The sequence below is a fragment of the Bos indicus genome, chromosome 18 (genome assembly GCF_029378745.1).
Source record: "Bos indicus isolate NIAB-ARS_2022 breed Sahiwal x Tharparkar chromosome 18, NIAB-ARS_B.indTharparkar_mat_pri_1.0, whole genome shotgun sequence".
NCBI lineage: Eukaryota > Metazoa > Chordata > Mammalia > Artiodactyla > Bovidae > Bos > Bos indicus.
Genome location: NC_091777.1, coordinates 53,593,684 through 53,614,850, shown reverse-complemented (window position 1 = coordinate 53,614,850; position 21,167 = coordinate 53,593,684).

Below are 21,167 nucleotides of genomic sequence, written 5' to 3'. Positions count from 1 at the left end.
CCCCCTTGCCCACAGGCAGACCCAGAAACTAGGCGCCTTGGGCTTACATTCTGACCCCACCACTTAGTAGTTGGATGAACTTGAGCTGGTGAAGTCTGGAGCCTGTTTTCTGTCCTTGGAAAAGAGGAGAAATAGTGCCCAGCTTATGACGCTGGTGAGAGGATTATGTGAAGTGAATATCTTGGAACATGCCTGGCACAATGGAGGGGCTTGTTTTGTTTTTAAAACAAAGCCACCCTAGGACTTGCCTGGCAGTCCAGTAGTTAAGACCCTGCACTTTCAAGGCAAGGTACATGGGTTCAGTTCCTGGTCAGGAAACTAAGATCACACATGCTGTGCTACCAAAAAAAAAAAAAAGTTAATTCATTTAAAAAATAAATAATGATAAAGAATAAAACAAAGCCACCAGACACGCCAGATCACGTTGCAGTTTTCATGAGTCCTGAGTACTTTTGCCTTTGTGGGCCTCTTTCTCCATAAAGACATCTTTAAAAGTATTTTTTCATGACTGCATTGATATAAAGACAAATACTGAATATTAAAACACTTCACTTAACCTAGAAGTTCAGTTCTTCTTGGATTTTATTGGGTTGGCCAAAAGTTTGTTTGGGTTTTTCCAGGAGATGTTACGGAAAACCCCGAATGAACTTTTTGGCCAACCAAAGAAAAGCAATTAAACACTTATATGGGCCCCTAAAGTTATCATAGGTCCTAGTACCATGCCCTCTGCACCTAAGGGAAAAATTGGCCTTGAAGACATACCACACACACACACACATACACACACACCCTCACATTCACAAAGTCTCACTCGAGCATACACGCAGACATGCATACCTTGCCCTCGCAGCATGGCAGGGGCAAGGCAAGTCTTCCTCCATGAGGCTCAATTCCAGGGAGCTTCCAGGAGGAGGAGGACTTGAGTGTAGGGGAGAGGGCAGGACCCCTGCTCTGGCTCCCAAGAGCTTGGGCTCTGCAGGTGATGGGGAGCAGGGGGACCCTGAGCCTCCTGTTCCTGTTGGGGGTGGGGAAGCAGTGACAGCTGCGTTTGCTCAGAGCATCCTGTAAACAGCCCGGGAGGCCCAGTTCTGCCAAAGGGAGCCCTCATTCTTTCATTCTTCCTTTGGCAAAACCCTTGCTACTGTGTTCCTCAGAATCCCCACCCATAGGGCAAGAAGGTTGGATGGCCATGGGCTCTCAAAGTCCTTTCCGGCTCTGAAATTTAATAGTGAAAATGACAAGGAGAGGCTTCCTGGTGGCTCGGTGGTGAAGCATCTGCCTGCCAATGCAGGAGACATGGGTTCGATCCCTGGTCTGGGAAGATCCCACTTGCTGTGGAGCAACTGAGGCCCTGTGCCACAACTGTTGAGCCTGTGCTCTAGAGCTGGGGGACCGCAGCTGTTGAGCCCACACACCTAGAGCCAGTGCTCTGCAACAAGAGACCCTGCCGCAAGTGAGAAGGCCAAGCACCGCAACAAAGAGTAGCCCCCACTCCCACAGCTAGAGAAAGCCTGCACAGAAGACCCAGCACAGCCCAAAATACATGAATGAAATTATAAAAAAAAAAAAAAAAAAAAAGAGGAGGAAGATACGGGAAGTAACACTTAGCTCTGCTCACATGAATTCTCTCAGTTAATCCTCACACTACATCAGCCCCATAAGTAAGTTCTGATGTTATCCCCATTGTACAGAGAAGGAAACTGAGGCACAGGGACGTTAAACCTGAGAACAGGGTTTTTCAGCTGTTTCTGTGAAATCAAACCAGCTAGGGAATCTGGTTACAATGCATGTCTGATGTAGTCTTTTGTGTTTCCAGGCAGCCCCTGTGTGATTCCAAGGCTCTGGCTCCAAAAGACAGGTCTGTGAGAGTTTCTGATGCTGAGTGGAGAGGGTGCACATGTGTGGGTGTAGGTTCTACTGCGGCGACTGCGACCTCCAAGAGGGTAGAGCTGAGCTGGTTAGTAACTGCTGGCTCCTCCGGGCCCAGGGTTAAGTAGTGAGTGTTACTGGCTGGCTGGGCCCACTCTCCATTGAGCAATCCTGGAGGCCTCCTGGAGGCAGTGTCTGTGGAGTTTCAGGGAAGCAGAGCAGTCCAGACTTGGGACTCTTAGCTTGCCCTTAGTACCCCTGCATCCTGCATTCAAACTCCTCACTCACCACAGCCCACAAAGTCTGGCATGACCTGGCTGGGGCCGACCACCCCAGTCTCGCCTCCTCCTCCTCTTCTTCGTGTGGTCTGTCTCCCTGGTCTTCAGATCTTTGCATGTGCTCTTCCCTTTGCCTGGAGCATGCTCCCTTTTCCTCCCTCTAGCTCATACTCTCTTCCTCCAGGTCTCAGCTCCTCTGTTCCCTCCTCCAGGAAGCCCTCCCTGGGTTAGCACCCTTCCCTTAGAGAGCCCCCCTCCCCTCTATGCCTGTCTGGGTTCATCACTCTCTGGGGACAATCTGCTCTTCTTCATTGGGGTGTATTATTATTCAGACCTGAGTCGAGGTTGTCCAAGTCACAGCCACATCCCCAGCACAGTGCCAGGTACTCAGCAGGTGCTCAGTAAATATTTGTTGATTAAATGATTCTTCATCTTCCACTCACTTACTCAGTTATCAACTCTGACAGACTGCCTTGGACAGAAACATATCTGTTCCTTTGCCATTTCATGGATTGAAGGGGGAAGATGCTATAGACTAACTGACAGGCAGCACGGCTGTACACGGGTGTAGGGACTTGGCTCTCAGTGTTGATAAACAGTCGCCTGTCTGTCCTCCCTGCCTTTTCCCAGCTGAGCTGGTGACCCTGGGTCTTCCCAGGGTTGAGGTGGACACATTCGTCAGGGGTGGGAAGGAGAAGGCTTGGTTTACAGAATCCAAACTGTGGAGACAAAAAGACAGACACACAGGCAGACAACACAAATGTGCATGCACACAAAGAACTAAACGAACACACAATCACACACAGAGCTTAACACACACTCTCATGCACACACACTGCAGAAATGTGTAGACAACAGATACTGACAGGCCACAACTCTACACACACAAACTGGCAGAGCTAGGCACCCCCACTGCCACGGAGAGGCCCCAGGGCTATGGACTGGCAGCATTTCTTAGCTACCCACATTTGTGTGGAGATTCCCGCCTCCAAGTCAGTCGGACACAAGGAAGCTTCACAGTCTTGCTCAGAGTTGCATACAAACCTACAGAACAAGGCACACAGGGATACAGCATCACACACTCAGATCCCATTTCTGTGTACCCTCTTTCCCACGCATGCTCACAGCTACACACATGCAGTTTCACGTGTGAGGGCATGCAGACACTGCTAAGCAGAGGCTACTTTCAGATGCTGACTTGTGTCAGGCCCTGGTCCAGAGGCCCTGCGAACCCCGTCACTGTGGGAGCCAACCTCTCACCCATCCCAACTCAGACCCACACAGTGTGATGGTGTTTCACTGGCTATAACTGCTCTAGGCATTGGGGGGATGGGAGTGCTTAGGGAGGCCTGAGCAAGTCAGGAGGACTTCCTGGTGGAGGTGGGTCTGGGCAACTACTGTCAAATCCTGAAAAGATTTAGATAAGGAGGGAGTCTGTGAAAGCACTCTCTCCCTACTATAGACATCCAAGACCAAAGAGAGGAAGCAGGAGAGCCTGCAGGAAGCTAAAAGGAAGGACCGGACCAAGGTGGTAAGGATAACAGTTTTGGAGACCTTTCCAGCTGCACTTTGAATGAAAATAGTAGTAGTAGTAATAATAGCTGGCAGTCACTTGAGAAAACTAACCATGTGCCAGTTGCTCCATACAGATCCGCTGTATTTTCTTAAGTCTTCTGATACACTATGAGGAGGGCACTAGTTGTGTGACTCTGGGCAAGCAACTTCTCTGATCTCAGTTCCCTCATATGTAAAGTGGAGATAATAACAGCACCTCCCTCCTAGCGTTTTGAGGAATAAATGAGTTTGTATGTAAAAATGCCCAGAACAGTGCCTGGCAGAAAATATGTTCCCTGTAAGTGTAAGCTGCAATGGCAGTAATTATTATTAGCCCCATTCAATGGATCAGGAAACTGAGGCCAAGAGTCCGTAGGGAACTTGCCCAACCTGCAGGTTTGTGTGAAGTGAAGACTGGTTCCGACACTGGTAATGGGGCTCTGGGGTAGTGGGTGGGGGAGGCAGGGCCTCCCCACTTTGGGGTGTGTGTGTGCTTGCGTGCGTGCATGCGTGCGTGCCTGAGCACACGTAGGGTGATTCCATTGTTCTCTGCGCAAACACCCAGACCCCATCCCACCCCTAGCAGGTCATCTAACTGCTAGCCACAACCCACAGCCTCCCAGTCATACCCGCTGCGGGTTTCCTCTTTACGGCCCAGGGGCCTCCCCACCGGCTGACCCCCTCCCCCGCCTCCCCTTCTTGCACCTTGAGGATGCCTGTGGCTGGACTGGGTGGTCTCAGGCTGGAGCTGCCCCATCCCTGACTCAGGCCTGTGCCCCCTCACTGACCTGAATGCGGCCTGCCTGGCCCCCACAGCCAGACAGCCACGCGGGGGTGTCATGGGGGGGGGTGTCACAGTGGGCCACGTGCCCGCACCCGGGGTGGCTGAATTCCGCCTGTGATTCAGTCGGCTTGTCTGGGTCGCCGGGGGTGCCCTGGTCTGATGTCAGCGGCCAGGTATGCGTCCGGGGTTTCTCTGAGTGTGACTCAGGCCCAGAGCTACCCTCTCCCTCCTGCAGACACTCTGGGCAGCTCTCCAGGGCTGGCGGCCGGCAGGCAGCCTGACACTCCCTTCCCGGCCCCCTCCACGCCCTCCACACCCCTGAGCTGTGGGAACAGTGGACTAGGGGACCGGCAGGAGGCAGATTCCAGAGGCTCAGACCCCAGGCCAGCCCCAGCAGCCCACCGGGACCTCCCCACCTCCCCTGGAGATCAGGACTCACAGATTGTTATGGGATGGAATTCATTCATTAACTTATTCATTCAACCAGCCATTCAAACACATGTTCTCAGCACCTCTCCTGTGTCAGGCTCTCCAGACACTGGGGATAGAACTGAGAATAAGACAGAAGTTCCTCACAGTGCCCCATCAGAGCCTGCAAGTTGTATAATATTATTATTGCTATTGTTATCCCCTCTCCCCAGATCCCACCAGGCTGCAAGACTCAGGTTAGTTTCTGTTCCTCCAGGCAGCTGTCCAAACAGTTCCAGTTCCTTTTAATCCTTGGCTCCCAAACAGTCCCTGGGAGGAAGTCCTTTCAGGACTCTGACCTTCAGCCAGCCTGCCGCAGCAGGTGCCTCTCCTTCCCTCTTGGACTTTCCTCGTTCCCTGTCCCAATGAATGATTTAAGCCTCTGTTCTCTCCAGCCTCAAACTCTTACCTTCCACTGGCTTCCCCAGAACCTGAGCTTCACAGTGAGGATCATGATCGGCCTAGCAGACACCGAGGGCTCCTTAGGTCCTTATACCAGGGTCAAGACTTAGAGACACACCTTCATCTGGTCACAGCCACCCGTGGAGGAGGCCTGTTGTCATGCCCATTTTATAGGAAGGGAACTGACGCTAAACCACACAGCTAACCCCTGAGCCTATATAACTCATGTTCTGGACACATGCTTACAGGGCACACACAGAGAGGAAGTAACAATACTGCTGACAGTCAAGTGTGGTATTTTGTAAAAGTTTATTCTGTGCTGAGCACTTTCTAAACGTTCTCTGTAGGAACTCATTTACTCCCCACGACAGTCCCATGAGTGCCGGCAATTATTATTCCCATTTTACAGATGAGAAAACTGAGGTCCATAGAGGTCTTAATGCTAATACGGTTCAAGTCCACAAATACTGACTGAAATCCAGCTATGTTTCCCAGTGTGGTGGTGCTGAAAATTAGAGCTGTGCAACTGGACATGGCTTACCCAGAGCCACAAAGCTGGAAGACACACACAGGAGACACAGAACCATGCACACAGTTACACAGATGTGCACTCAACGTGGACACATGAGTCACAGATTCATTTACAAATTCTGTGGAAAGAACTGAGAGAGAACTGACGGACAAACGCAGCCACCGGCACAGTTGCACACAGATGACCACACACAGAGATCCAGAACTACACACATGCACACACACAGAAAGGCAAGCTAAGAGCAAGACTGTACACATCCAAATGTATGTATCTGTAAGTACTGTGTATATAGGTACTTACACAGTCATATTTCACGTACAATCACACAAAAAGACTCAAGTACACACACCCAAACACACAGTCAGCAGGGTTCAGATACCCATACATCCAGTTGGTGGTGGTGGTGTAGTCGCTAAGTCATATCCAACTCTTGCAACCCCATGAACTGTATAGCCCACGAAGCTCCTCTGTCTATGGGGTTCCCAGGCAAGAATATTGAAGTGGATTGCCATTTCCTTCTCCAGTACATCCAGTTACACAAGTGCAAACTGGGGAAACCACTCACTGAGTCCGTCAGTTGCTCTCACACACACGAAGGAAGCCCTCATAAGCATGCTCTCCCACCGGAAACCCCAGATAGACACTGTCACGGACAGAATCACTCACCTACAGTCACAACCATTCACAGTCAAACACCCAGTTTTTTTTTCTCTGCTTGGAGATTTGCCCCAGCCCTGGTCACATGAAGCTACTGGTTGGGGGGTGTCGGGGGTGTGTGTTGGGGATGAGTTATTAAAACCTCCCAGCTGTGGACAGCTTCCCGGACACAGGATGGAAGGACTTTGGGCTGCCTGTCTGATGAAAAGAGCTTCGAGGAAGACAGGCAAGAAACCCCGAGGGGAGCAGGGAAAGGAGCGGGAGGGAGCTCTAGCGCTGTGGCTCCGGGTGTGTGTGTGTGTCCTGCCAGTCTCCACTGGTTGGGACCCCAAACTCAACAGCCCACCCAGGAACCCGGGAGTCTGAGGCAAAAGCAGGCCAGAAAAGTGTGCTTGGATCTATTTTAGTTGTTATTATTTGGGGGAATGTGAGACAGCCACCGCACAGGAGATGCTGGACAGACAGACATGCCGGGGAGGAGGGGGCGCAGACGGACAGATACCCAGCGGAGGCGGTCCTAGGTCAGACAGGAGGAGCGGGTGACAAGCAGACGGCGGCTGTCTAAAGGGAAACCGGCAATTTGGGGGCCTGGTTCTCCCCCGCTCCATCACCGCAGCGCCCCCCCACACCAGGCTCCCGGACGGCTCGTCTGTCCGCCCGGGCCGGTCCTGGGTGTACCCTGTGCGGCCGCGCGGCCAGGCCCGGGACAAACAGCCTTCACGTTGCTAAGCGACGGCGTTCCACAGCCCGTCGCGTCACCGCGTCTGCGCGGGCGGGGGGGCGGTGAGCACGGAGACGGCGGCTGAGTCGTTTGTTGACGTTGCCTGGCGACCGCCAAGGCGCTGCCAGGCAACGCCGGCCGACTGTTCATTCTCTTAAAGAGGCAGGAACATTTTACTGGATCCGGCTGGACCGCGCGGCGGGGACTGAGGCTCTGCAGGGAGAGGGGAGGGTCGCTGCCCAGGCGTTGGGGAGATTTAGGTAATCGGAGGCTGACTTACACCCTCTGGAGTAGAGAAAAGGATATAAGCGGCGGACTGTTGATATTTGAACTAAAGTTTTTAAGATGTTAGTGCAAGATGTTAGATCGATTGCACGCGTGCATAGGCGCACTTATAGGCACGCACTTCCACGGGAGAGTGGGTGGCAAAGATAAACCGATAGATGATAAAACTGGGTTCAAATACCCTCTCTGTGACCTTGACCTGTAACTTCTTTTTTCTGAGCATCTTTGCTTCCTGAAATGGGAGTGATAGCATCACCCGCCTCCAGAACTCTGACTGTATGAAATCCTGTTAAGTACTTAGTACATAGTAAGTGCTCTGTACATAACAGGTGAAATTATATTCTTTAATAACTGAGTTCTTTCCCTACCTCACTGGGATTTGGAATGAGATGGTATTTGTAAAGTACTTACTGCAGCACAGAGTGCTAAATACACAGGCGCTGTCATATTAGTGCTGATGTTTTAACTATCATTTCCTCTACTCTGTAAAATAACACATCACAGGGCATTGTCAGTCATCTCCTTTCTTTGTGTCTTGGGGTGCAAAGGCAAGGAAATCAGGCAGATGTGATTGGAATTTTTGTTCTACTGGCCCCTGGCTGTGTGACCTCAGACAAGTGCCTTGCCTTCTCTGACCCTCTGCTTTCTCCTCAGTGAAACCTGTGAGCTCTCACTTCTCACATAGTCACTTCCAGGTAACGGTCCTGGGTGAGGGGTCCGCTCTCATTGGGTGTGTCAGGTCACTGCCCCATGTCTGCAGCATGACTCATGGGGCTACATTATGTAAAGCTCTTAGATTCTGCACAGAGGGCAGGTTATATAAACGTGTTTAATGTGCATCCTACATGTCGAGCCTAGGGAGGGGACCTGGCTTGCTAAGCCTGCAATTGCCAAACTGTGGCACTGGCTGCTTCTAGGAAGTCAAGCCTATCATGTATATTGCCTCATTCAAAATATGCCTCTGTTTGGGTCTCTCTATCCCCCTAAATGCTGTGTCTCAGTCTCTGTCTCTTAATATGTCTTCAATTTCCCTCTTCATCTCTCTGTCTCTGTTATGCTATCTCTGTGCTTTTCTGTCACTCTCTATCTCTGTTCCCCTGAGTTCCTTTCTGGGTTTCTGCCTCCCTCCCACTCCCCTTTCTCTGAGTTTTTATCCATTTCTGAGTCTCCTTCTGTGTCTCTGTGATTCTCTTTAATTTGTTTAACTCCCAAATTTGTTCCCAGAGTCCACTGATTCTGAACAGCACCAATCCCCTCCCAAGTGAGTGCTGTGGGTGTCGGGATGGTTCCTCTGCTCCTTGGGCCTCTGCTCTTCCCTTTGTGCAAAATCAGATGGAGTACCAAGTGGCACTAAAGGTAAAGAACCTGCCTGCCAATGCAGGAGATATAAACGATGTGGTTCGATCACTGGGTCAGGAAGATCCTCTGGAGGAGCGCATTGGCAACCCACTCCAGTATTCTTGCCTGGAGAATCCCATGGACAGAGGAGCCTGGCGGGCTACAGTCCATGGGGTTGCAAGGAGTCAGACACGACTGAAGCGACTTAGTATGCACGCACGGCAGTGCAGATTGACAGGGAGCCCCATCTCCTGGGCAACTTGATAAAGGTGGATTGCCTCAGTCCCACACCCAAAAGCTGTGGGTCAGAATCTCGGAGAAGGAGGTGGCAGAGATTATGACCTGTGAGAGTCTGCCTGAGAGATTCTGAACAACTTATCTGAGGCCTCCACATGTGTCCTGATGCCAGGTGTTGTTTTTTTAATGGCTTTTAATTGAAGTATAGTTAATTTACAATGTTGTGTTGGTTTCAGGTGAATAGTGAACTGATTCAATTATGTGTGTGTGTATATATACATATTTATATACATATATACATATTTATATATTCTTTTCCACATTCTTTTCCCTTGTAGATTATTACAAAATATTGGGTATAGTTCTCAGTGCTGTACATAGGTCCCTGTTGGCTGATGCCAAGTTCTGATGCCACATAATAGGTGAGGTTCCGTGGAGACATGGCCAGGGACAAGAGTGATCTCCCCTGCAGGTGGAGGGTCCTGAGTGTGGACAGAGCAGGGGGTCAGGGTGCGGAGAGGACAGATAGCAAGACACAGACAGACAGAGACAAAAAGATAGAGGCAGAGAGATACGGAAACAGAGAGATCAAGCCAGAAATTGCATTTTCTGCACACTGCCCTGTAAATGCACCTTCATGGTGGAGGGCCACGTACCTACCTGCGTGCGTGTGACTGTATTCAACAGGTCGCTGCAGGCAGCACTGGGGTGTGCCGGGTCCAGTGCTGGGACTGAGTGTGGGAAGCGGATGCTGGGCTGGGAGGTTCTGGGTGGACCCTCTCTACATGTACCTGCCTGCCTTTAAGCCAGTGTCCCGGGCCAGCATGGGTAACTAGCTGACAACTGGAACACCAGTCAGGCAGCTTCCTCTGTCAGGCCACCACTTTCTACGCCCACTGGGTGCGGCTAATGAGGATATAGCTCCAGGGGTCCTGGGGCCCACGTGGATAAATTTGGGTATAGCTCCAGACTCCGAGGGTGTTGTGGACTTAAGAAGAGCCAACCTAATAGAGGGGCACCATCTTTGGAGCCAGACTGAGCTGACTCCTTAGGCAAACTGAGTGACCTCTGGGAGCCTTGATTTCTGCATCTGTAAAATGGGGAGGATAAGGACTTGTGTGAGGCTTTTGTGAGCTCTCTTTCACAAAATGGTAACTGCTGCCATCTACTGAGGGCTTGCCATGAATGTGCCTGTCAGCAAATTCTGCAGCTCTGCCTTCAAACATCTCCAGAATCTCATTCCTGTTGCCCCTTGTCCAAGTCGCCGTCACCTCTTGCCTGGACTATTGCCTGGCTCACCTCGCTGGTCTGCCTGCCTCCACTCTGGCCTCCCAAAGCCCATTCCCCACATACAGCTGGAGGGATGGTGTTTAAATCAAAGTCAGTTCATGTCCCTCTCTTGCTCAAAACCCTCCCCTGGCGTCTAAGTCACCCAGAGTAAAAGTCACGGCCCTCGCCATGACCCATGGGCTCCTTGTCTCTGCCACTCTCTCTCCCCTCCCTTTCTCTGCTCCAGCCACACTAGCCTCCTCCTGTTCCTCCAACACACCAGGCATGTTCCCTCCTTAAGGCCTTTGCATCTGCTGCTCTCTCTGACCCAGATGCTCTTGACCCAGATATCTCCACAGCTCCTTTCTCACCAACTTTCAGTCTTTGCTCAAAGAATCACCATCTCATGTCGGCCTTCTCTGACCACCCTATTTGAACTGGCAACTTCAACCCTCCCTTCCTCTCTACCTCCCCCGCACTGCTCCTTTCCAATGTGCTATGTAAGATCCATCATCTCCTTCCCCACTCCCAAAGTGTGAGCTTCTGGGAGGAAAGGGACTTTCATCTTGTTCACTGTTGAACTGCCAGAGCTTACCACAGTACCTGACACATAATGTGTGCTTTAGAAACAGGCTGAACGAATGAATGACGTGCCAGGAGTGTGCCACGAGTTCTAGGTCGGTGAATTCATTGAATCCTTACGTTGAATCCCTATTGTCACAACAGCCCTCTATGCTAAGCGCTACCCATTTCACAAATACGGAAACTAAGAGTCAGAGAGGGAAGTCCCTAAAACAGAAGCTCAAAGGCCCGGACGATCCGAGGTAGATTATCCTGCCTTCAGGGGCGTCCCTGCTGACCGGTGCTTTGTCTGTGTTTATCCTCATCATCCCCATGTTTATTTCAGGGCCAATTCCTTCTTTCCTTGGTTGCTCGGCCTCTATTACTGAGTCCCAGGCAGCTCCCTTCAGACTCTACGAATTTCTCGGGGTTTCTGACTCCAGAGCCCAGAATCTCTACTTCCGCGTTGCCGTCTTCCCGGGTCCCTGCGCCCGGCGGACCTCCGGAGGCGAAGGCCCCAGCCTGGTGCGCCCACCCCGCCTCCGCGCCCAGTCTCAGCCCCGGCGCGGCCGGGCTCGCAGCGGGCAGCCCTGGGGCGGGCGGGGCCTGTTGCCCGGAGACCAATGTTTTGCCGCGGCAAACTGGGTCTCTGGGCCACCGCGGGGGGGCAGCCTGGGAACCTGAGCCGGGCGTGGGAGCGGGCTGGGGAGGGGCGCCGGTGGCCAGGGGTCTGGGGCCGAGAGAGCCCAGCGAATGTCTGGAGTCGGGAGGGAATCGGAGACCCGATTTGAGGGGAATGAAGTAGGGATATTAGCGCAGTTTCGGGAGACAAGGGGGCTGGGATTAGGGACGAGAAGAGTATTAGGTGTCAGTTTGAGGGAGGTGGGGAGGGGTTTGGGGAAGACAGGTGATGGAGGAAGCTTGGAGAAGCCACAGGAGGAGATTGGGAGGGCGGGGGCGGGTAGGAAGTTGGGGATAATTTGAGGGACCCGGGACAGGTCCCCCCGCCCTCGACATGGGTGAGTGGAGGGCGTGGGAAACTGGACGTTTAGGGGATTCAGAAATGACAAAGGACTGGTATGAGGGCAGGGAGTTTGGGTAGACAGCTGCTATTTGCAGGCCGAGACAAATTTGCAGGCCGGGACAGAGCTGAAATTTAGCGGGGACCAAGAAGTGAGGGTAGAGAGCTTGGGGGAGATACGGATCCCTGAGGAGAAGGAGGAGGCTTAAACGGGACGGAAACAAGGGTGAATCAGAGGAGAGGGTGCCCTTGCCACTTCCAGGTTCCTGGCGGGAGGGCCTCTCCCCGCCCATTGTCCCCGGCCTGGCCAGGACGTCCGGAGACATCCCTGGGGACGCGACGTCGGGGTTATGTAATACCGCCAGGCCCCGGGGAGGGGCGGAAGTTAGGACTCCCGGGTTCCTTTCCACGCCCCATCCCAAGGGAGGGACAGGGATCGGGATCCCCAAGCGGCTTGTGACATCACATGTGGGCGGAGTCCATCAGAGGCAAGAACTCGTTTTCTTGCTCACCCCCCTCACCCCTCAAAACGGGGACTGAGATGAGACCCTGAGTGGGGAAGGGTATTCCTAGCAATGCCTCCGGCTGAGGTGGCCTGATGGTCCGGGCTGTGAGGCAAGAGATCCAAGGAGTGCTAATCCCTTTCATTCGATTCATTCAACAAACATGAGCCCCTACTGTTGTGCCAGTCATGTTCTGGGTGATGGGAAACAAGCCACAAACAAAACAGAAGTCCCTGATCCCAGCAGCCCCTGATTCTGTGCCCAGACCTACTCCATCCCAGTCAAAGGTGGCTGAAACTAGACCTTCTTCACTAAACAGAGCCCCAAATCATGGATCCTCCCACCCAACCTTCCCTGGTGTAGGGGGCAGGACACACTGGCTCAGCTCTGGTCCCCTGGTCTCTGAATGACTGCATCCCTGTTGCCCCCACCCCCGTGGCCTGTCACTTCCTCCCATCCTCATGCCCCCCACAGGGCATGACTAGAGATGCTGGTCGTTGGCGAATCACTCCGACGTCATTACAGCCGGCTGTGCTATCACCATGTCCCTGAGTTGTCATCAAGAAGCCTCAGTCTGTCCCTATCATCACCTCTGGGGCATGAGGAGGGGGCACTGCCCTGCTGCCAGGGACACCTCAGCCCCCCAAAGGCAGTGACTTGCTTCCATCCAAACCCCTCATCAGAAGGTTCTGGAAGTCACCTTCCTAGCTTTCCTCACTCCTCCTCCAGGCAGCCTCCTTGAACTCCCAGTCACTCCCCTCCAGGTCCTTGGGCTCTGGACCCTGGCCCTTTGGACTTGTTCCTCTGATCTCATCTGTTCCCATACCTTTAAGTTTGAAGAGCCTTCACAGCCAGGCCCTTGAAAGAATACATTCCCACATCTCTCCAAAGCCTCAGTTTACACTTCTCTTAAATGGGTATAGCAGTGGTGCCTGGCTTACACATTGGGTGATGAGTGATTTGGACAAGGTCATTTCTATGATGGGCTTAGCACAGGCTGGGACATTGTGAGAGCTCAATGAATTCTGTTGGCCAAGGCACAGGGGATGTAGGTAACAGTGAGAAGTGGGGATCAGAGGGAGGAGGGAAATTTACTTTTTCAAAGTATACTCTTTTTATTTGCCAATGTGCTTGTGTGCCAAGTTGCTTCACTTCAGTTGTGTCTGACTCTTTGTGACCCTGTGGACTGTGGCCCACCAAGCTCCTCTGCCCATGGGTTTCTCCAGGCAAGAATACTGGGGTGGGTTGCCATTCCCTCCTCCGGGGGATCTTCCCAAACCAGGGATGGAACCCATCTCGCTTGTCTCCTGCATTGGCAGGTGGGTTCTCTACTACTAGCGCCACCTAGGAAGCCCATTTGCCACTATATGTTCCCTCAATTTTTTTAAATCCCCTTTTTAAAAAAAGTTTAAAAATGACCCTCTTTGGACTAACTTTGAAACTTACCTGGGCCTCCTCTACCCACACCTGCCCTTCCTCCTCTTGGGCATCATGTCAGGGATGACCCCACCATCCCAGTCTCACCTGAGCAGAGATGCGGGCCTCATCTTGGGTGCCTCTTTCCCATCACAGTCTCTCAGCCACCAAGTCTGGCCCTTCTTGCCTTCTCACTGTCTTTCAAATCTGCTCTTTCCTTTCCTCTCACTCCTCCCTAGGTCCAGGCCCCTCCTCTCCCCCTCCTTTCCTCAGTCTACCTCCAGGAAGCAGTCAGACAGGTCTTCAAACCTGCCTGGGTCCTTCCCCTCCTCAGAACCCGCCATGGCTTTCCCAGTGCCCCTGGGGGAAATAGTCCAGGCTCCTCACCATGGCCCATGGGGCCCAGGGTTGTCTAGTCCTTGCTCACTTTTGTAGCCTAATTCTTCGATCCAGCTGCACGATTCTTCTTGCCTTAAAGGATCCTCCAGCCCAGTCCCTTTGCCTGCTGGTTGACGTCCCATCCAGACAACATAACCATCAAGGCACCTGCCTAAAGCTCAGTGTCCACTACGGACAGGGACAGCACTTGAGGGTGCCTTCCATCCGCAGCCGAAGGGTTCTGCCTGAATTTTCATCAAGACATCATTCTACAGGGCAGTTTCTGTTCCGTGGTATTTCAAAGACTAGAAAGATGCAGGCACTGAACCTCAGGTGAGTTTGGTATAAAATCTTTGAGGCTGATTCTGAGAGTAGGCACTGAAAGAGTCACAGGATATCAGAATAGGAAGGTGCCCCCAAAGGATCCAAGTACACAGGGGAGACCCAGGCCCAGAGCTCTTCCCACTGCCTGGGGCTATCGTGTCCCTGCCTTGCAAGGAAGGGAAGAATCATAGTTGAATTGGGTTTGGTGAGCCAAACAGTGGGGCGCCGGGCACAGCCCTGACTGATGACACAGAGACCCCAACTTTGGTGACAGCAGACTGCCTCTGTCCCCAGTCTGAGCCCCAACCCTGGCCCAGGCTTGAATCCCTGACCCTTGGCACAGTATGAGCCCTGAAACTGGCTAAGACCCAGAACTAAGCCCATCCGATCCACTACAGAAACTAGACAAGAAGTGAGAGCCTCACTCCCAGCCCTCTGCCTGGGTGGTCCGGCATGAGTTCCTGTGACCTTTGCATCGTACCCCCATAGAAGCGGAGCTGAGGGCTGGGGGTGGGGGGAGAGGGGGCGCGAGGTGGGCTTCAGAAAGGCGAGAGAGAGTAGGGACAGGGCTTCGGGAAGGGTGGGCTGAGGGATGGAGACGAATGTCAGCGGGGGACTTGGGGAAGGGCGGCAGGGTTAAGAATAAAGGCTAGGATACGGAGGGGGAAGCTGGATAACGGTCAGGGGTGAAGAACAGAGGGGAAACTGAGGCGTGGGACCAGGAGACAGGGAACTGCGGGGGATGGAGGGGCTAGGGGCACTGATTCGTGGCTGGTGACAGTTCGGGAGATGCGGATTGGGGTCGCAGTTGGGGGCAGCGCGGGGACGGCGGGGGCCGGTCGTCCGGCCACAGCTACGCGGAGAGGCCCAGCTGAGCCCGTCCCCACTCCCCTCGCCCCCCCGCTGCCTCCCCCTTCCGCTCCCCGGAAGCGCTGAGTCGTCCTGCCTTATCTGGGGGCCGCTATTTCGGGCTCCGCTCGGAGCGCGGGGGCTATTTTTAGCGGCGCTCGGGTAAAAATGGACGCGGCACCGCGCGAGTTCCCGAGGCCGCGCACGCTCCCTCGCGAGAACTGGGGGCCGCGCGCCTGAGTCACCGCCCGCCCCCCTGCGAGGCGCGCGGACACCCGCCCATCCGCACAAACTCTTGGATTCCTGAGCGCTTGGAAGCCCGGGCGGCTCAGAATATTCCAGGACCGTCGGGAAGCGTCCACCCGGGCTCGAGCGTTTGAGGGCCGACTTTTGGGCAGAGGCGCCGCGCCCCCTGGTGGCCCCTGTGGGGATCGCAGGCAGGGGCCGGGCCAGGAGTTCACACACCCCCACAAACCACCCACGGCCGGCCACACACCCGTTTTATAAATGAGGAAACTTGAGGCCGGGACAGGAACTGGGTTGGGGACCTCGCATCATGAATTTCAAGGTACTGCTCGTTCAGTTTCACCTCCAGCACTTCCCTTCATGGAGAACTCACTACGTATCAGAAAACTAGGCACCCTATGTTTTTATAAACAGCATCTAGCTAGTCACTGGGCAAGTATTTATCAAGGGCTTAATGTGTACCAGGGAACGTGCTAGGTGATGAGGACACAGCAGTGAACAAGACAGACCTCAAATATCCTTGGTGTTGCGGGGCTGACATTCTAATGGGGGAGACTGAATAAATAAGATGATTTGGGACATCCATGGTGGTCCAGTGGTTAAGACTGTCCTTCCACTTCAGACGCATGGGTTCGATTGCTGGTTGGGGAACTTAAGATTTCACATGACATATGGTATGCCCCTCCCCCCACCCAAAGACCATAAGATGATTTCAGATTGTGGTAAGCACTGTTAAGAAAATAAAATGGGAGGATCTATTATAATTAGAGGAATGCTTTGGTAAAAGTGGGCTTCCCATATGGCTCAGTGATAAAAGAATCCTCCTGCTGATGCAAGAGGCGCAGGAGACTTGCAAGAGGCGATGGAACCCAGACTTGGGTTCCATCCTTGGTTCACCTGGAGTGGGGGCAATGGCAACCCGCTTCCAGTATTCTTGCCTGGAAAATTCCATGGACAGAGGAGCCTGGCTGGCTACAGTCCGTGGGGTTCTCAGAGTTGGACGGGACTGAGCACCCACACACTGTAAGAGTAATCCAGGGGAAGCCTTTTTCTAAGGAGGTGGCACTCTAAAATGATCTGGTTTCATTCAGTCCCCTTACCCCATTTCATAGACTTGGAAACAGAAACCCGGAGAAGAATCACTTGGGGACTGAGCTTGTACACTGTAGATTGCATGAGTGTTCACTGCGTGATTGTTCAGCTTAAGTTTGGTTTCCTCCTGAGCCTAGGTGCTCATTACCTCCCAGCACATAGATGCCATTCATCATCAATAATAGTAATACTGATTACTGGTTTTTAAATAATAGCTACCTCTTATCCAGCACCTACCTTTTACTGAGCAGTCTACTAAATGTCTCACCTGCATTAATTCATGTAATCCTCACCCTAACCTGCAGAGGTGAGATCATAATCTCACACCCCATTAACAAATGAGAAAATCTGTTTTCCCATCTCCCTTTGCTTCCAGCCACATGAGTATCTATGGTTTTGCCAAATTTCTACTTGTTTTTGGGGAAACCACCCCTTTTTCAAGTTCAGTTCACCTGATTGTCTTGGGGGCTCACCCCATCCCCGTTCCAGAGAAGGATACCTGACCTAGGTCCAGCCAGTCAGAATATTCCAATTGGGCTGGCCTTTGAGGACAGTGATTGGGTCCGAGGTGAGCATGTGGCCCATTTAAGACCATGAATGATGAACCCTTGAGCAGGAGCCCTTTCTCCCCTCTGGGGTGGCTAAGAGATTGAGATATGAGCCTCAAGCTGTTAGGGCTGCCTTTGCTACTTCAACGAATGTCTTCCTGAGGAGAAAATCAAATAAAAACCCCAGATATGGGACAGTGACTTCATATCATTGTTTAAGCTCCTGGATCAAGCTGTGACTGAAGCTGGTTTTACTCCTTGACCTTTTGAAAGTGTGAGCCAATAGGTTTCCCTGAACCAGTCTGCATTTGAAACTGCTGCTGCTGCTGCTAAGTCGAATCAGTTGTGTCCGACTCTGTGCGACCCCATAGACGGCAGCCCATCAGGTTCTACCATCCCTGGGATTCTCCAAGCAAGAACACTGGAGTGGGTTGCCATTTCCTTCTCCAATGCATGAAAGTGAAAAGTGAAAGTGAAGTCGCTCAGTCGTGTCCAACTCTTAGCGACCCCATGGACTGCAGCCTACCAGGCTCCTCCGTCCATGGAATTTTCCAGGCAAGAGTACTGGAGTGGGGTGCCATTGCCTTCTCCGATTTGAAACTGAGAGCTAAGTCGCATCAGTTGTGTCCGACTCTGTGCGACCCCATAGACGGCAGCCCACCAGGCTCTACCATCCCTGGGATTCTCCAGGCAAGAACACTGGAGTGGGTTGCCATTTCCTTCTCCAATGCAGGAAAGTGAAAAGTGAAAGTGAAGTCACTCAGTCGTGTCCTACTCTTAGCGACCCCATGGACTGCAGCCCACCAGGCTCCTCCATCCATGGGATTTTCCAGGCAAGAGTACTGGAATGGGGTGCCATTGCCTTCTCCTTGAAACTGAGAGACTCCCAATTAATTCACTTTCGCTTTCTAACCGCCCCCACAACCAGGAACTTTGCACCACCTCTATAACTGTACCCCCTGAAGTACCCATTCATTACACACACACACACACACACACACACACACACACACACACACACACACGGAGGCATGGCCTGCTTGTGTACACCTGAGCCCCCACCCCTCATCAGGCAGGTACTCCTGTGGTGGCTCTGGGTCTGCTCGTCTTCCTGTCCCCAGGTGTAGACCAGAATGAGAGCCCGACTCTGAGGCTGCTGCCCCGGGCAGGACCACTCTCCACTGTCATCACTGGCCTACGGTGGGTTTACCCTACTGCACCCTCCCCTTTCTCCCACTGTCCGGGTTTCAGCCTTGCCTGAGCTCTGCCTGCCTCCCAGCCTCTGCTTCGCCATCTCTCCTGCACTCCAGACCCATGTATCCAGAAGCTTCTTGGATGCCTCCCCCTGGTTGTCCCACAGAATTTCACCCTGACCTCGGTGTCTTCCTTCTACGCCTGTGGTCCGTCCCTTCTCCCAGGCCCCCCAGCTTCCACTTAGTCCCACATACACCATGTCTCTTAGACCAGAGTCCTGTTGGCGCCTTCCTCCCCTTACCTCCCATAGCCCATCACTCATCTCCATTCCTTTTTTTTTTTTTGCCACCCTGTGCAGCTTGTAGGGCCTTAGTTCCCCCATCAAGGATCGAACCTGTGCCCCTTGCAATGGAAGCTCAGAATTCCCAACCACTGAACCGCCAGGGAATTCCTCTATTCTTTTTTTTTTTTTTTTTTAACTGCGCTGGTTCTCCATTGCTGTGCTCGGGCTTTCTGTAGTCGCAGCAACGTCTTTAGTTTCCGTGGGGCTTCGCATTGCAGTGGTGTCTCTTGTTGCGGAGCGCGGGCTCCAGGGCGCGTGGGCTTCAGCAGTTGCAGCTCGTGGGCTTGGTAGTTGCGGCGCGCAAGCCTCGGTGTTCTGCGGCATGTGGAATGTTTCCAGACCAGGGGTAACTGTGTCCCCGGCATTGGCAGGCAAACTCCTAACCACTGGACCACCAGAGAATTCCTCCCTCCATTCTATCTTTTAAAGATTTTATATGTTCTCCTTCCTCCTCTTCCTTACTCTGACCCAGCTGCCTGCTTGGCCCCCTTTCCCCACTTCTTCCTTCATATCTACACTCAGCCCTGGTTTCCTGCCCCAGATCTGCCCCCGCCCCCCACTGCAAGGATTTTGCTAAACCACAAATCCGCTCCTTTCCGATCTCCCCCCTGCTCAGAGCCTGCTGTGGCTCCCCAGTGCTCTGGTCCTGTGATCTACAAGGCCTTCCATGGCCTGCTGCAGTATTCAACTCCATCGCTTGCCCCCCACCCCTTTCCCTAACACTCACCACTCCACCTTCAAACAATCTCGAACAGCCTGCCTTTTACCAGTGCCTCACGCATGCCTCCTGACTTAAACATTCAGCTTTCTCTGCCCAAATACCTTTCCCATCCTCCTCCACCTAGTGAATAGTGCTCCGTGCTTTGAGGTTCAACACAGCGATCCCCTCTGCTGAGAAACCTAACATGATTCCTTCCGACCTAAGCCAGCTCCCAGCCTCTCAAGAAACCTGGTGGCTGTTGTAGCTCATTCTCTGCCTGGCAGTGTACTGGGCCCTTTGCACACACGGCCTCACTGACTTCCCCCAACACCCATCAGGGCACAGGAACAGACACTTCCAGTTTCTGGATGAAGAAACTGGAACTCATGGAAGGAATCCCAGCCAGGGAGGGGACAGAGTCAGGATTTGAACTCGTGATCTCATGCAGCCTGGTTCATCCATGAGTATTTTATCTCTGTTTTGTTTGTTTCAAGGGTTTTTATTTTTGTTTGTTTTTTGCCCATGCCACCCAGCACGTGGGATCTTAGTTCCCTGATCAGGGATCAAACCTGTACCCCTTGTATTGGAAACGTGCAGTCTTAACCACTGTTCCACCAGGGACGTCCTTGTATCTCCGTTTTGTAAGTTTTATAATGTTTTTAATAAGGTCACGTGAGTGCATGCTAAGTTGCTGCAGTGGTGTCCAACACTTTGTGACCCTGTAGTCTGAAGCCCACCAGGTTTCTCTGTCCATGGAATTCTCCAGGCAAGAATACTCGAGGGGGCTGCTATGCCCTCCTCCAAGGGATCTTCCCGACCCAGGGATTGAACTTGGGTCTCTTAGATCTCCTGCCTCGGCAGGCGGATTCTTTATTACTAGCGCCACCTGGAAAGCCCAATAAAGGCATGCGTGTATATAATTTATGAAAAAAAAAGTATACTCCAGACACAGAGTGGCTGCAAAATACTGCCTGGCACTGTGGTTTCTCTCGGCTAAGTAGCTTCTTCACCTGGTGCAGAGAGGAATTTGAGAGTGTCCTTTAAAGCCATGTTTTTGATGTGAGGATTAGTCGCTCTGTTTGAATGTGCTTCTGACATGGATTGTTCTGGAACAATCACAAGAAATCCTGAGGCTCAGTGACCCCCGGAACAAGTGGCATCCCATCATCTGATGCCCTCCCAGATGGAGAGACAGCAAATCCCATGGACCAGCGCTGTCCACAAGAAATAGGACGTGGGCTTGAATGCCCTAGTAGCTCCCCTGCAAAAGCCAAAAGAAACAGGTGAAAATAATTTTGTTCCTGTATTTTATTTAACCAGATAGATGCAAAATATTATTTCGACATGTGCTTAATATCAGCAGTCTCCTTTTTTTAAAAAAAAATTTATTTTTGGCTGCGCTGGGTCTTTGTAGCTGAGCATGGGCTTTCTCTAGCTGTGGTGAGCAGGGCCGTCTCTCTAGTTGCAGTGCATAGGCTCCTCGCTGCGGTGGCTGCGCATGGGCTTTCTCTAGCTGTGGTGAGCAGGGCCGTCTCTCTGGTTGCAGTGCACAGGCTCCTCGCTGCGGTGGCCCCCTGGTTGCAGAGCATGGGCCCTAG